This window comes from Scylla paramamosain, chromosome 29 (genome assembly GCF_035594125.1).
Source record: "Scylla paramamosain isolate STU-SP2022 chromosome 29, ASM3559412v1, whole genome shotgun sequence".
NCBI classification, from domain to species: domain Eukaryota; kingdom Metazoa; phylum Arthropoda; class Malacostraca; order Decapoda; family Portunidae; genus Scylla; species Scylla paramamosain.
The window spans coordinates 11,854,380-11,866,879 of NC_087179.1; the positions used below are offsets into that span (position 1 = coordinate 11,854,380).

General features: G+C 41.0%; 1 protein-coding gene and 1 non-coding gene across 7 annotated transcripts in view; one reads left to right on the forward strand and one right to left on the reverse strand.

Moving 5' to 3' along the window:
* The window catches only part of LOC135115307 (protein FAM43A-like), a 64,601-nt gene that overhangs the window by 3,775 nt on the left and 48,326 nt on the right, over positions 1–12,500 (forward strand). The window lies entirely within an intron of this gene.
* LOC135115807 (U6atac minor spliceosomal RNA) lies at positions 957–1,053 on the reverse strand. The gene has a single exon (XR_010276064.1). It is a non-coding gene; the product is annotated as a U6atac minor spliceosomal RNA (small nuclear RNA).

The window sequence follows — 12,500 nt, forward strand, 5'->3', positions numbered from 1 at the left end:
GATGAAAATGAAGGAACGAGAAAGAGGAGGAGATAGAAGCGAATGAGAGAGAGAGAGAGAGAGAGAGAGAGAGAGAGAGAGAGAGAGAGAGAGAGAGAGAGAGAGAGAGAGGGAGAGAGAGAGGTTATCAACTGTAAGAGAAGGAAGAAGAGATAATAAATTGAGGAAGAAGGAACCAAGGAGGAGGAGGAGGAGGAGGTGGAGATGGAGGTAGTAGATAGAGAAGAAAGACAAAAAAAAGTGTTAAAGGAGGAAAAAATATTAAAATGAAGTAAAGGAGGAGGAGGAGGAGGAGGAGAACAAGAACGAAAACAAGAAGATAAGAAGATGATGATGATGAGGAGGAGTGAGAGAAAACTGTGATAGACAAAGGAGCAGGAAAAAAGTTAGAAAAAGATGGGGGGAGGAAAAAGAAAGATAATCAGAGAATGAGAAGTAGCAATAAGAATAATAAAACAGAAGAACGAAAAAAAAAAGAATGAACGGAAAGAACCACAAGAATAAGAGTAATAATAAGAAGAAAAGAAGATAAAAGATAGAAAAGAAAAAAAAGAAGTAGCAGTACCAGAAATATAACGAGAGAGAGAGAGAGAGAGAGAGAGAGAGAGAGAGAGAGAGAGAGAGAGAGAGAGAGACGAACGAACAGAAAGAGAACCATAAAGATAAGACTAATAATATAATGAAAAGAAGGGGAAAGAGAGATAACCAGAGAAGAAGTAAAAAAAAGTAGAAGCATTGCCAGAAATATAACGAACAAAAAAAAAAAAAAAGACGAACAAACAAGAAGAAAGAACCATAAAGATAACATCAATAATAGAAAAGAAAAGGAGAGAGAGAAAAAAAAGAAAAAAAAACAGAAAACAAGAAGTAGTAGTAACAATAGCAACAATTTAACAGAAGAAAGACGGAAAAACACACACACACACACACACACACACACACACACACACACACACACACATATATTAACCAGAGCGACAGTGCCTTGACATTATATGTGTTGTCCATCCTTATCAAGGGGAGTGCTAACCTTCTCTCCTTTCGTACACACACACACACACACACACACACACACACACACACACACACACACTGACGAACGAACAGAAAGAAAGCCATAAAGATAAACACAATATCAGCAACACACCAGGAGAAGGATTAAAGACCCCAGATAAAACCTTCCTGCTGGCGGCGTGGCTTCAGATCACGAACCATTACTGGCTCAATAACACCACATTACAACCCTGGCTGCTGGGAGGGACGCGTGGGCTGCCGGGGGAGGGTGGAGAGGAAGACGGAGGAGAGAGAGAGAGAGAGAGAGAGAGTTCGTGTATGGCTGGCTGAGTGTCTGGGTGGGTTGGCGGAGGTAAGAGCAGAAGGAAAAAATTGAAAGAAGGAGTGTTTGTTGAGATTAGGTTATTGAAAAGCTTAGAAATTGAGGTAAGTGCTTGGGGGAGGAGGTGGAGTCACTGGGAGGTTATTAGTGTGTGTTTGTGGGGAGATGAGGTTATTGGCAGGTTAAGCTAAGGAGGTTAATTTGCTTCGGGAAGAGATGGAGTTAGGGAAAGTTATGAGGATAAGTAAAGGAAGGTCGTGTGTGTGTGTGGGGGGGGGGGGAGGAGAGGGATCAGGTTAGGGAAGGTTAGTTAGTGTATGTGGGCAGGATGTGAGGTCATGGAAACAGTTGGGAGATTAGAAAGGGGAGAAGTGTCTATGGGAGTCTAGAAGGTCAGGGTGAAAGAGTAGGGGGAGATTAGTGTTTATGGGAGACTAGGAGATTGCGAAGTGTGGTTGGGAGATTAGAGTAAGGAGATAAAACTTAGGAGACTAGAATGGGGAGGTAAGTCCTTGGGGAGACGATGAAAGGAAGAAAGCCAGCTGGGGAGATTAAGTAAAGAAGATGCGCATATGGGGAGGAAAAGAAAGTGATTAGATGAGGAGGAATAAAGTGTTAGGGAGACCAGAATTGGGGAGATTAAGTCCTTTGGGAGGCAAAGTAAAGGAGATGAGGGTATGTGGAGGGAAAGAAAGTGCTTGAGTAGACTAAATTGGGGAGATTATTGCGTGTGGGAGCCTGGGAGGTTAAAATGGGGAGTATGATGAAGGTGGGGGAGGTCAGGACTGCTTAGGGAGATGGGGAGATGAGAATGTAGAGGAGACATGCTTTTAATGGGTGATGGGGAGGAAGGGGAGGAGTGTATGGGGAGATTATGTTTGTAAGGGTGGTAGGGAGATAAGGAAGAGGGGAAATGTGTGCATGGGGAGATGGGGAGAAGATAAAGGGATAAAAATAGCTTGGGGATTTACAAAGCGCTGGAAATCCCTCTTTTTTCCCTCCCCGCCTGGTAACGCGCGCGCGCACACACACACACACACACACACACACACACACACACACACACACACACACACACACACACACACAACGGAAGGAAAATAGTGTAGTTTAAATAAGATGTCATTGTTATTTACTACTACTACTTCTACTACTTCTACTACTACTACTACTACTACTACTACTACTATTACTACTACTACTACTACTAATAATAATAATACGACTACTCTTAGTACTGGTGCTGCTGTTATTATTGTTGTTGTTACTGATTATTATTATTATTATTATTATTATTATTATTATGATTATTATTATTATTATTATTGTTGTTGTTGTTGTTGTTGTTGTTGTTGTTGTTACTTAAGTCAATTTTACTGGTTTATTTATTCATTTATTCGCCAGTTTATTTGATGTATTGAAGGTATGTAAGAGAGAGAGAGAGAGAGAGAGAGAGAGAGAGAGAGAGAGAGAGAGAGAGAGAGAGAGAGAGAGAGAGAGAAACAAGTTTGAAGGTGTACTCCATAACCCTTCCTCTACCACCACCACCACTACCACCACCACCACCTCGTCCCGTGTAACCGTGTACGATAATGTCACATAGGAGATAACAAGGCGGATCTGAAACTTCTTTATACTGGTAGTAAATGACAGCGAGATCCTATACCAAGCAGATCCTGACTTCTTACACGAGGCCTTAGCGCAACCCTGAACTCGCGAGGACGCCGCACACTGGCAAGGCGAACTGGAGCCCTTGCCAGTACTACCGAGAAATATTGGAACCTTTACTTGCTTGTTGTTTTATGTAGGCTATCTAGGTACTTTTATTTATTTACTTATTTAATTTGCTTGTTTATTATTGTTGTTGTTTTTGTTTTTGTTGTTATTATTATTAATATTATTATTATTATTAGGGAGAATTTGAATGTTATGAACTATTTTTTTTCTATTTACGGATTGGTTTTTTTTCGTTATTACTTTATTATTATTATTATTATTTTATTTACTTAGTTATGAGAATCTGAATCTTTGTGTTATGAATGAAACTGCTTTTTTATTTTTTCTATTTATGTATTTCGTCTGTTCATTATTACTATTGTTATTATTATTATTTATTTATTTATTTGTTTATTTATTTATTGCATTTTGTTGAACGGAAGTGCTTTTTTTTATTAATGTTTTTTTTATTTAGGTTTTTCGTCAGTTCATTATTACTATTATTATTATTATTATTATTATTATTATTATTATTATTATTATTATTATTATTATTATTATTTTCTGTATTTATTTTGTTACGGAGAATCAGAATCTTTGTTATGAAGGATTTATTTTTTTCTTCAATGTTGGACGATTTGAATCTGTATTATTGTTATCAAGGAGAATTCTGAAACTGTTGTCATGAAGGAGGATCTCAAGCCTTTTATTTTCGGTATGACAAAAAGTTTTAATCGTTTTATTGCCACGGAAGGGGATTTGGATGTTGTTGTTATAAAGGGGGGGATTCTTGTCTCTTTTTGTTTTGAAAGAGAATCTAAACCTTTATTTTTTGTTGTGAAGAAGAATTTGATCCTTCAGAACACGTTAGTGATAGACAGCGGAGAATAACAAGGGCGCGAACCTTTATTATTGTTATCAAGGAGAGTTGGAACCGTTATTGCACGCTACTTAATAAACACCTGATAGAATTCTGATCCTTCATTTGGGTGCTGAGATTAAGAAGGCGAATTTGAACTTTTTATGCTTCGTTAATAAGGAGAATTGGAATCGTTTTCGTTTCATATTGATGGCAACTTAAAAAAATATATATATAATAAAACCAAAAAATAATGAAGAAAGGTGTAAAAGAAGGTATATGATTAAGAAAAAGAGTATTTGATTCCATACAAGGTAAAAAAAAAAGGATTATATTTTAATTCCATATAGGCTATGATAAAAGAACAAAACCATATACTTAATTCCTAAATATGCGAAGAAAACTGAGGAGGAGAACTTTTTCCCTTATTTTTTTTTTATTTATTTTTTTTCCAGGTATCTCAGACAAGTAAAACATAATAATAGTAATAATAAAAAAATAAATATAGACGAGGGAACGTGAATCAAGTTTTCAAACCCTTATCAAACACCATTAAAACATCATCAAAGCACTCTTGTTTATTACACTAATCTCAGGTACATTATATATATATATATATATTTGAAGTCACTGGCTTAGTATCACTTCATTCGAAAAAGTAGCATTAATAACAAGAATGTAATACCTTTTAGAACGATGCAATATCTTACTAAAATGATGCGGGTACCGTACGGGATTACGGAGAAAACATCGTACTTATGCAATCAAGTTATCGTACAATTATTCTTGGCAGTGTTTATAATCGACGCGGTAACCTAAGCTGTATATAGTTCAAGGATTACTGAAGGAACTCTGGTAGGAAAGCCTGTTTATTAAAGAAAGCTGCTCTCTCTCTCTCTCTCTCTCTCTCTCTCTCTCTCTCTCTCTCTCTCTCTCTCTCTCTCTCTCTCTCTCTCTCTCTCTCTCTCTCTCTCTCGTTTATTCCTTGTATCGATTTTATTTTCAATGTTCTGCTTTTTTCCTTCACCTTTTAACTTCCTTCTTTCATTCCTTCCTTCCTTCCTTCCTTCCTTCCTTCCTTCCTTCATTCATTCCATTTATCCCTCTTTCCTTTCATCTTAGTGCTTATTCGATGCTTAAATACCAGCAACTAAGAACAGGTAAAGATAAACAGGTATATGAATAGCAAAAAAAAAAGACAGTATGATAGAAAATGATAACTGCAACAACAATAGATAAATAGAGACAGACAGACATACAGTTAGATAGATAGATAGATAGATAGATGGAAAACAATAAAGAAATAGATAGACATAGAGAGATAGACAGGTAGATAAAACAGAGATTCAGAGATAAAAATAAACAAATGGATAGATAGAAATAGATAGACAGACAGATAGATAAATAAAGATAGATAACGAGCTAGATAACACACAAACAGACAAACAAACAGACACAGATAGAAACAGCCTGAATCACCAACTAACATTTTCAACCCTTCCCCTTTCCTTTCCTCTCAGGTGATCAAGGAAGAGGCGTGGCTCCCTCTCTTCCATAAGAATCGAGGCATTAATGGAAGTCTTTAGTATAATGCACCAAAAAGAGGAGGAGGAAGAGGAGGAGGAGGGATGGGAAAGGGGGAAATTTCAATGCACTGATGGAGGTGGTGATGGTGCATGACAGGAAGGAAGAGGGGGGGGGGTGAGGGGAAGGAGAGGAAAGAGGGAGATAGGAAGGATACGAAAAGGAAAAAAATATGGAACAGGAAGGGAAGTGAATGAAGAGAGAGAGAGAGAGAGAGAGAGAGAGAGAGAGAGAGAGAGAGAGAGAGAGAGAGAGAGAGAGAGAGAGAGAGAGAGGATGTAGAGAGAAAAAGGAGGAGGAAAGGATAGAAGGTGGTTGTAATATTGTACGTGAAGAGAAGGAAAGAGAGAAATAGGAAGAAACGAAACGGAAAGAATGGAAAGACAAAGGAAGTGAATGAGAGAGGAAGGAAGGAAGGAATGAGGAGAGTATGTAAAGAAAAGGAGAGGGAGGAAAAGAAGGGAAGATGAAAGGACGGGAATGATAGAAAGGTAAAAATCAAGGAAGGAGGAGAGGAAAGAAAGATAATTAGTGAGAATAATAGTGATATATAAAAGACAAAAGAAGAGAGAAAGAGGGAGATAGGAAAGAAACAAAGAAAAGACAGATAGGTGAATAAGAGTGAATGAAGGAGAGGGAAGGGAAAGGAAAGATAAACAGTGGCAATAACAATAAACGAGAGAGAGAGAGAGAGAGAGAGAGAGAGAGAGAGAGAGAGAGAGAGAGAGAGAGAGAGAGAGAGAGAGAGAGAGAGAGAGAGAGAAACATGAAAAGAGAAAACGGAAGGTAAAGGAATAATAATAGAGATGTAGAAGGAAAAGTGAAAGGGAAGGAAGGGGGATTAGGTCGTCTCTCTCTCTCTCTCTCTCTCTCTCTCTCTCTCTCTCTCTCTCTCTCTCTCTCTCTCTCTCTCTCTCCATGTCCTCGTATGCAATTGATGATCTGACTTGATGGGGCCCCAAGTTGCATTAGTGGGCCTGTTACGAGGGAGCGGCGCCACTGCTTTACATGAGAGAGAGAGAGAGAGAGAGAGAGAGAGAGAGAGAGAGAGAGAGAGAGAGAGAGAGAGAGAGAGAGAGACTTAACTCAAAATCCTATTCTTGTCTTTAAAAAAATCTTCATAATGTCAAGAGCTTTATTTATTTTTTTCGTTCATTCTTGTATTCGTTAATTAAGAGATGGTTTAGTAGAAAGAGAGAGAGAGAGAGAGAGAGAGAGAGAGAGAGAGAGAGAGAGAGAGAGAGAGAGAGAGAGAGAGAGAGAGAGTGACCCTAAAACAACTACTACTACTACTACTACTACTACTACTACTACTACTACTACTACTACTGCTACTGCTACTACTATTACCAGCACCACCACCACCACCACCACCACTACCACTTTTTACTGATATACGTACATGTACAGTAATTAATCTGAAGAATGCTGCCCTTTTATAAGTTACATAGCTGTTGAATATCAGCCTAGGAATAGAAAAAATAAAATTGAAGTGTCATAGGTCTAGATGAGGCCTTCCAAAAAAAAAGTCACTCTCTCCCTCACTACCTGCTATGGAAGTTACCTGTGGGTGTGTAAATATTGTGGGGTTAGATATTAATTAGTTTGCTTTGCTGGTGTTTTAGGTTACGCTTGTTAGGTTAGATAGACATTTTTTTCTTCGTTTTTATATCTTTTTGTTATTTATCAGTTTTTTTTATTTATTTATTGGAGTCAGTTATGTAATTAGTTTTATTGAAATCTTTCGTACATTGCAGCCCACCTACATGCTTTTGTCTCCTTGTTACTTATTGTTATGTTTGATGTTTGGGGTCAGTTAATTAAAATGGATGGGAGTCAGTGGAGATGCAAGAGACATCAAGAACCGGAGGTGTCTCGCAAACTCTGGTAAACGCCGGAACTCTCTGCTTGCATCTGCTTCCTCCCTCCCGCAACCTGAGCTTTGAAGGGGGTTTCAGCACATACTCCATTTTTTTATTTATTTTTTTAGATCGTTTTTCACTTTTTGTAGACTGGAACCTTAGTATGCCTTTTTATTATTATTATTATTATTTATTTTTATTTTTACTTCTCTCCTTTTCCTTTTAAATGTTTTTTTTTATCTGTTTATTATATTTATTATTGCCTTCGTGGTCTGTAAGTAATTAGAGGAAGCCTTGCCTTCAGGAGAGGAAGGACGCATTAAAAAAAATATATAATAATAATAATTAAATAAATAGCGCCAACTTCTCACTCAAGGGAAACGTTAAAAGAAGAAGAAGCAGAAGTTACAGTACTATTTCATGTCTCAGTTTATTTCACGTTTTCTATGTTTATTTCACGTTTTCTATGCATGTACATAACGAAGGATCTAGTTTGTTAGGGTGTGAGGGTTAGCAAATATTCTCCGTGTACCTCTCCTCTTCAGTTTATCTGCGTTTTACCGTCAGATTCATTTAACTGCTTGGGAACTTTTATAATGAGTGTGCGTGTACTTTCCCCTATTTGTGTATTATAATTATCTAGTAAGGAAAAAGAGGAAAGGATTGTTTTTGTAAGAATATTGAAAGTATAAGGTGGACAGACAGATACAGGTGAACAGAGTAGTAAAAGTAATAGTCGTAGTATCTAGGTTGATTTCACAAGGATTGCCGGTAGAAAAACAAATATATAGAGAGAAAAAAAAAGTTAGGCTGTGTATAGGCTTGGGAATAGGCCGAGAAAGGTGCCAGTTCAGCTAAATAATGGAAGCCTTTATTGTGTCGATACCGTGTGTGTATGTGTGTGTGTGTGTGTGTGTTCCGTGCCGTGGGTGGTTCAGAGAGAGAGAGAGAGAGAGAGAGAGAGGATGGAGGTGGTTTGTGTGGGATGAAGAGAAGGGGGCAGGTGTGTGTGTGTGTGCGTGTGTGTGTGTGTTCTACGTAGTGTCCTTGCCCAATGTCGCTGGTTACACTCTCTCTCTCTCTCTCTCTCTCTCTCTCTCTCTCTCTCTCTCTCTCTCTCAGCCTCAATCTAGAGAGACAGCGAGATTAACAAGTTTATGAAGTCAGTAGAGTTGCGACTGACTTCCAGAGAGAGAGAGAGAGAGAGAGAGAGAGAGAGAGAGAGAGAGAGCATCACCCCAACACGCACACAAACAAACCTTCAGTAAATTCTATAGGAGACACTTGTTATTAGCTGAACCAAGGCATTACTTACTATGGGAAACAATGACACAGGTTACGAGGTGAGGGAAGGAGAGAGAGAGAGAGAGAGAGAGAGAGAGAGAGAGAGAGAGAGAGAGAGAGAGAGAGAGAGAGAGAGAGGTTAAGGGAAGGCGGGAACTAGTAGCGGTAACACAAACGAATGCAAACGAAGGACAAGAGATGTACTGCAGCTGTATATTACCTCCCCCCTTTGTGTGAGTCATGTGTAAGATAGAGAATAGGAAATGATGATGGAGATAACTGTGAGTAGGAGGAGGGAGAGGATGGGAAGAGTTTGAAATGTATATGTATATTGAGATACTATAAGAGATAGGACTGGTGGTGGTGGTGGTGGTGGTAGTAGTAGTAGTAGTAGTAGTTGTTGTTGTTGTTGTAGTGATGATGTGGGTTATGTTTGAACAAAGATTGAGATTAGATTTTTCGATTCAGTGAGAGAGAGAGAGAGAGAGAGAGAGAGAGAGAGAGAGAGAGAGAGAGAGAGAGAGAGAGAGAGGGTGGTTGTTAGCGTTAAACAGGATGGTCTCTATTTTTATGTTGTTCTTTTCTTTCCTGTTGTTGCTACTCTCTCTCTCTCTCTCTCTCTCTCTCTCTCTCTCTCTCTCTCTCTCTCTCTCTCTCTCTCTCTCTCTCTCTCTCTCTCTCTACTGCTACTGAGAGAGAGAGAGAGAGAGAGACAGAGAGAGAGAGAGAGAGAGAGAGAGAGCCGTTATGTTTGTGATCGACGTACGAAGGAACTGCGTGCGTGGATGCGTGTGTTAGTGAGTCTACACACACACACACACACACACACACACACACACACACACACACACACACACACACACACACACACACACACGTAACGTTCTTCATGCCCCCATTCGTTCTCTCTCTCTCTCTCTCTCTCTCTCTCTCTCTCTCTCTCTCTCTCTCTCTCTCTCTCTCTCTCTCTCTCTCTCTCTCTCTCTCTCCTTCAAAATAAACTGACTTTCACTTATATTTATTTTTTTATCTATTTATTTTTATTTATTAGTGCCTTCGTGGTCTGTAAGTAATTAGAGGAAGCCTTGCCTTCAGGAGAGGAAGGACGCAGCCGTGGAAGTTATATATATATTAGTCTCTCTCTCTCTCTCTCTCTCTCTCTCTCTCTCTCTCTCTCTCTCTCTCTCTCTCTCTCTCTCTCTCTCTCTCTCTCTCGGCGTGACGAAGAATTACGTACGTTTTCCTTCCTAGTTTCTCTCTCTCTCTCTCTCTCTCTCTCTCTCTCTCTCTCTCTCTCTCTCTCTCTCTCTCTCTCTCTCTCTCTCTCTCTCTCTCTCTCTCTCGTTTTATTTCTTATTCCTGTTCTTATTCTTGATTTTTTATTTTTTTTATTCTTGCTTATGTAGATCTCTCTCTCTCTCTCTCTCTCTCTCTCTCTCTCTCTCTCTCTCTCTCTCTCTCTCTCTCTCTCTCTCTCTCTCTCTCTCTCTCTCTCTCTCTCTCGAAGGACACGGCAGGAATTATTACAAGGGCAGAATTACATACGTGGCATTGTGTTTGTTGTCAGGTTTTGCTGCGTGTTATTGTTATTGTGTGTGTGTGTGTGTGTGTGTGTGTGTGTGTGTGTGTGTGTGTGTGTGTTTCAGATTTTGATTAATTTTTATTTTTTTTCGTTTTTTTTTACTCCATTTAATTTTAGACTTGGTTTAATATTTGTTTGATTTCTATCGTCTCTCTCTCTCTCTCTCTCTCTCTCTCTCTCTCTCTCTCTCTCTCTCTCTCTCTCTCTCTCTCTCTCTCTCTCTCTCTCTCTCTCTCTCTCTCTCTCTCTCTCTCTCTCTCCAAAACTTGCAAAAACAAAGTATGTATTACCCTAACATTCCTTCACTAATAAGCAAAAGAAAAATTACAATAAGTATATCAAATCATTAATATACACAAGAATTCCAAACATCTCACCGGGATAGTTTTAATTAAAGATGCAATAATATCACTGTTACACGTAAAACAAAATGATTAGAGTTATTCCAGGTAACAGAACAAAAAAAGAGAAACTGGAAAACTCTTACCACACATCTTACCGCATGCACACGTTGTCCTTCTGTGTATTAATAATAGCTTAGTTCTGGCGAGGGGTAGGCGTGGCTGAAATTGTGAGGTATGAGTGAGTGTCTGAGTGAGGTGAGCAAGTATTAACGGTGAGAGATGGACAAGAACATGAGTCGTGTGTGTGTGTGTGTGTGTGTGTGTGTGTGTGTGTGTCCTTGCGGGGGAGAGGCTATGAGGGAGAAGGTTGGGGAGAGGTCTAAGGTGAGGGGAGAAGGTGAGAGACGGCGGGACTGCATGACATTAGCGACCAGACGACCACCCTCCCAGTCCCGGCGTTTCTCTCCCTGCTTCCATCCCGCTCGCCTTGACACTCAGCTCTTCTCCGCATTCTGGCTCCTCGGCCCCTTACCGTCCCGTGTAACTCGTGGGAACTGCCGTGTTTTATGTGTATGTATGCCCGTGTGCGGTGGAGGTCACGGATACGGGCCAGCAGCGGTCTTGGTGGAGGTGGAAGGCATGGTAGAGTGGTCATGATAGAGCGCGCAGCAGCCATGATTATGTCTGTGTGTAGATTTGCTTCACCGCCCAACCAAAGCTAAAGTTAAGGCCACTCCACCCCACCCACCCGCTCCACCCCGCTCCAGCTACCCCCAAAGCACCGAGCGTTCATCTCTAGGAAGTGACGTCAAGTTGGAATCATACATGCTGCTGTTCAGGTCTAGGTATTAACTCCGTGCATGCTAAGCCACCGCCGTCAAGGGAAGGTTGCTATACCCACCAGCTCGCTCGCTCGCACGGCCATGACCTTGAACGGACAGGAAACAAACTCCCGCTCTCGCATCCTCCTCTCGCGATGGGATGTGTGTGTGGTGTGTGTGTGTGTTGACGGAAGCAATGGAGATGTGTTAAGCCTTCCGTGGAGGTCTTGTAGTCTTTCAATGCCTCAGCTTTGAGGAGATATGTGAGAAGACACCACCAGGGTCTGTTCTAAGCACGAGGAAGGTTCGCTGTAGCATCATTGTATGAAGCAAGTTGACTGTATGAAGCAGTATTGACTGTAAGGAGTTCCCTGGTGTTAGTGTTTCATTGTATTACCGCTGAAGGACTACGTGAGAAGGAACTACCAAGGTGTGTTGCAAGCATGAGGAAGGTTAACTGGTGCATCGTGGTGTTTGGAAGCGGTTTAAGGGCAGGTGTTTCGCGTGGTTGGTGTCCGTCGCTGTTTCACCCTTGAGGGAATGTGTGAGAAGATACCACCCGGACCTTTTCTAAGCATGAGAGATGTTCTCTGGACCATCATCGCATTCAGAAACAAGTTGAGAGACAGGAGTTCCGTAGGGTTGGTATCTCTCTTTCAGCATTCCGTAGTAGGATCGTAGGCCGTCACTGCTTCACCCTTGAGGGAACACGCGAGAAGACTTCACCAGGGTCTTTTCTAAGTGTGAGGAGTGTTGGGTGTAGCATCATCGTCATTCAAGTCATCAGCCGAGGCGGTGGGGTTGTGTTGAGCTGAGCGGCAGCAGCGGCGGCGGATGGAGGTTAGCGAGCGAACGTTCTGACCTCTACACACGGCCTCGTCTTGCACCACGTACCGCAGCACACGCCTGCCTTCCTTCCCTCCTTCCTTGGCCACACATCGCTTCCTCCCCGGGCTGGAGGTCGCAGGGAGGGCGGGCCGGAGCCAGACTGTCACTAGAGCGAAAAAGGCAAAGCGGAGAATGTCGCCCACGTTTCCAAAGTCAAGGTTGAAGGAGCGCGCTATAGTGGGTCCATGGCGGCGGTGGTGGTGGTGGTGGTTCCTGCGTAGGAG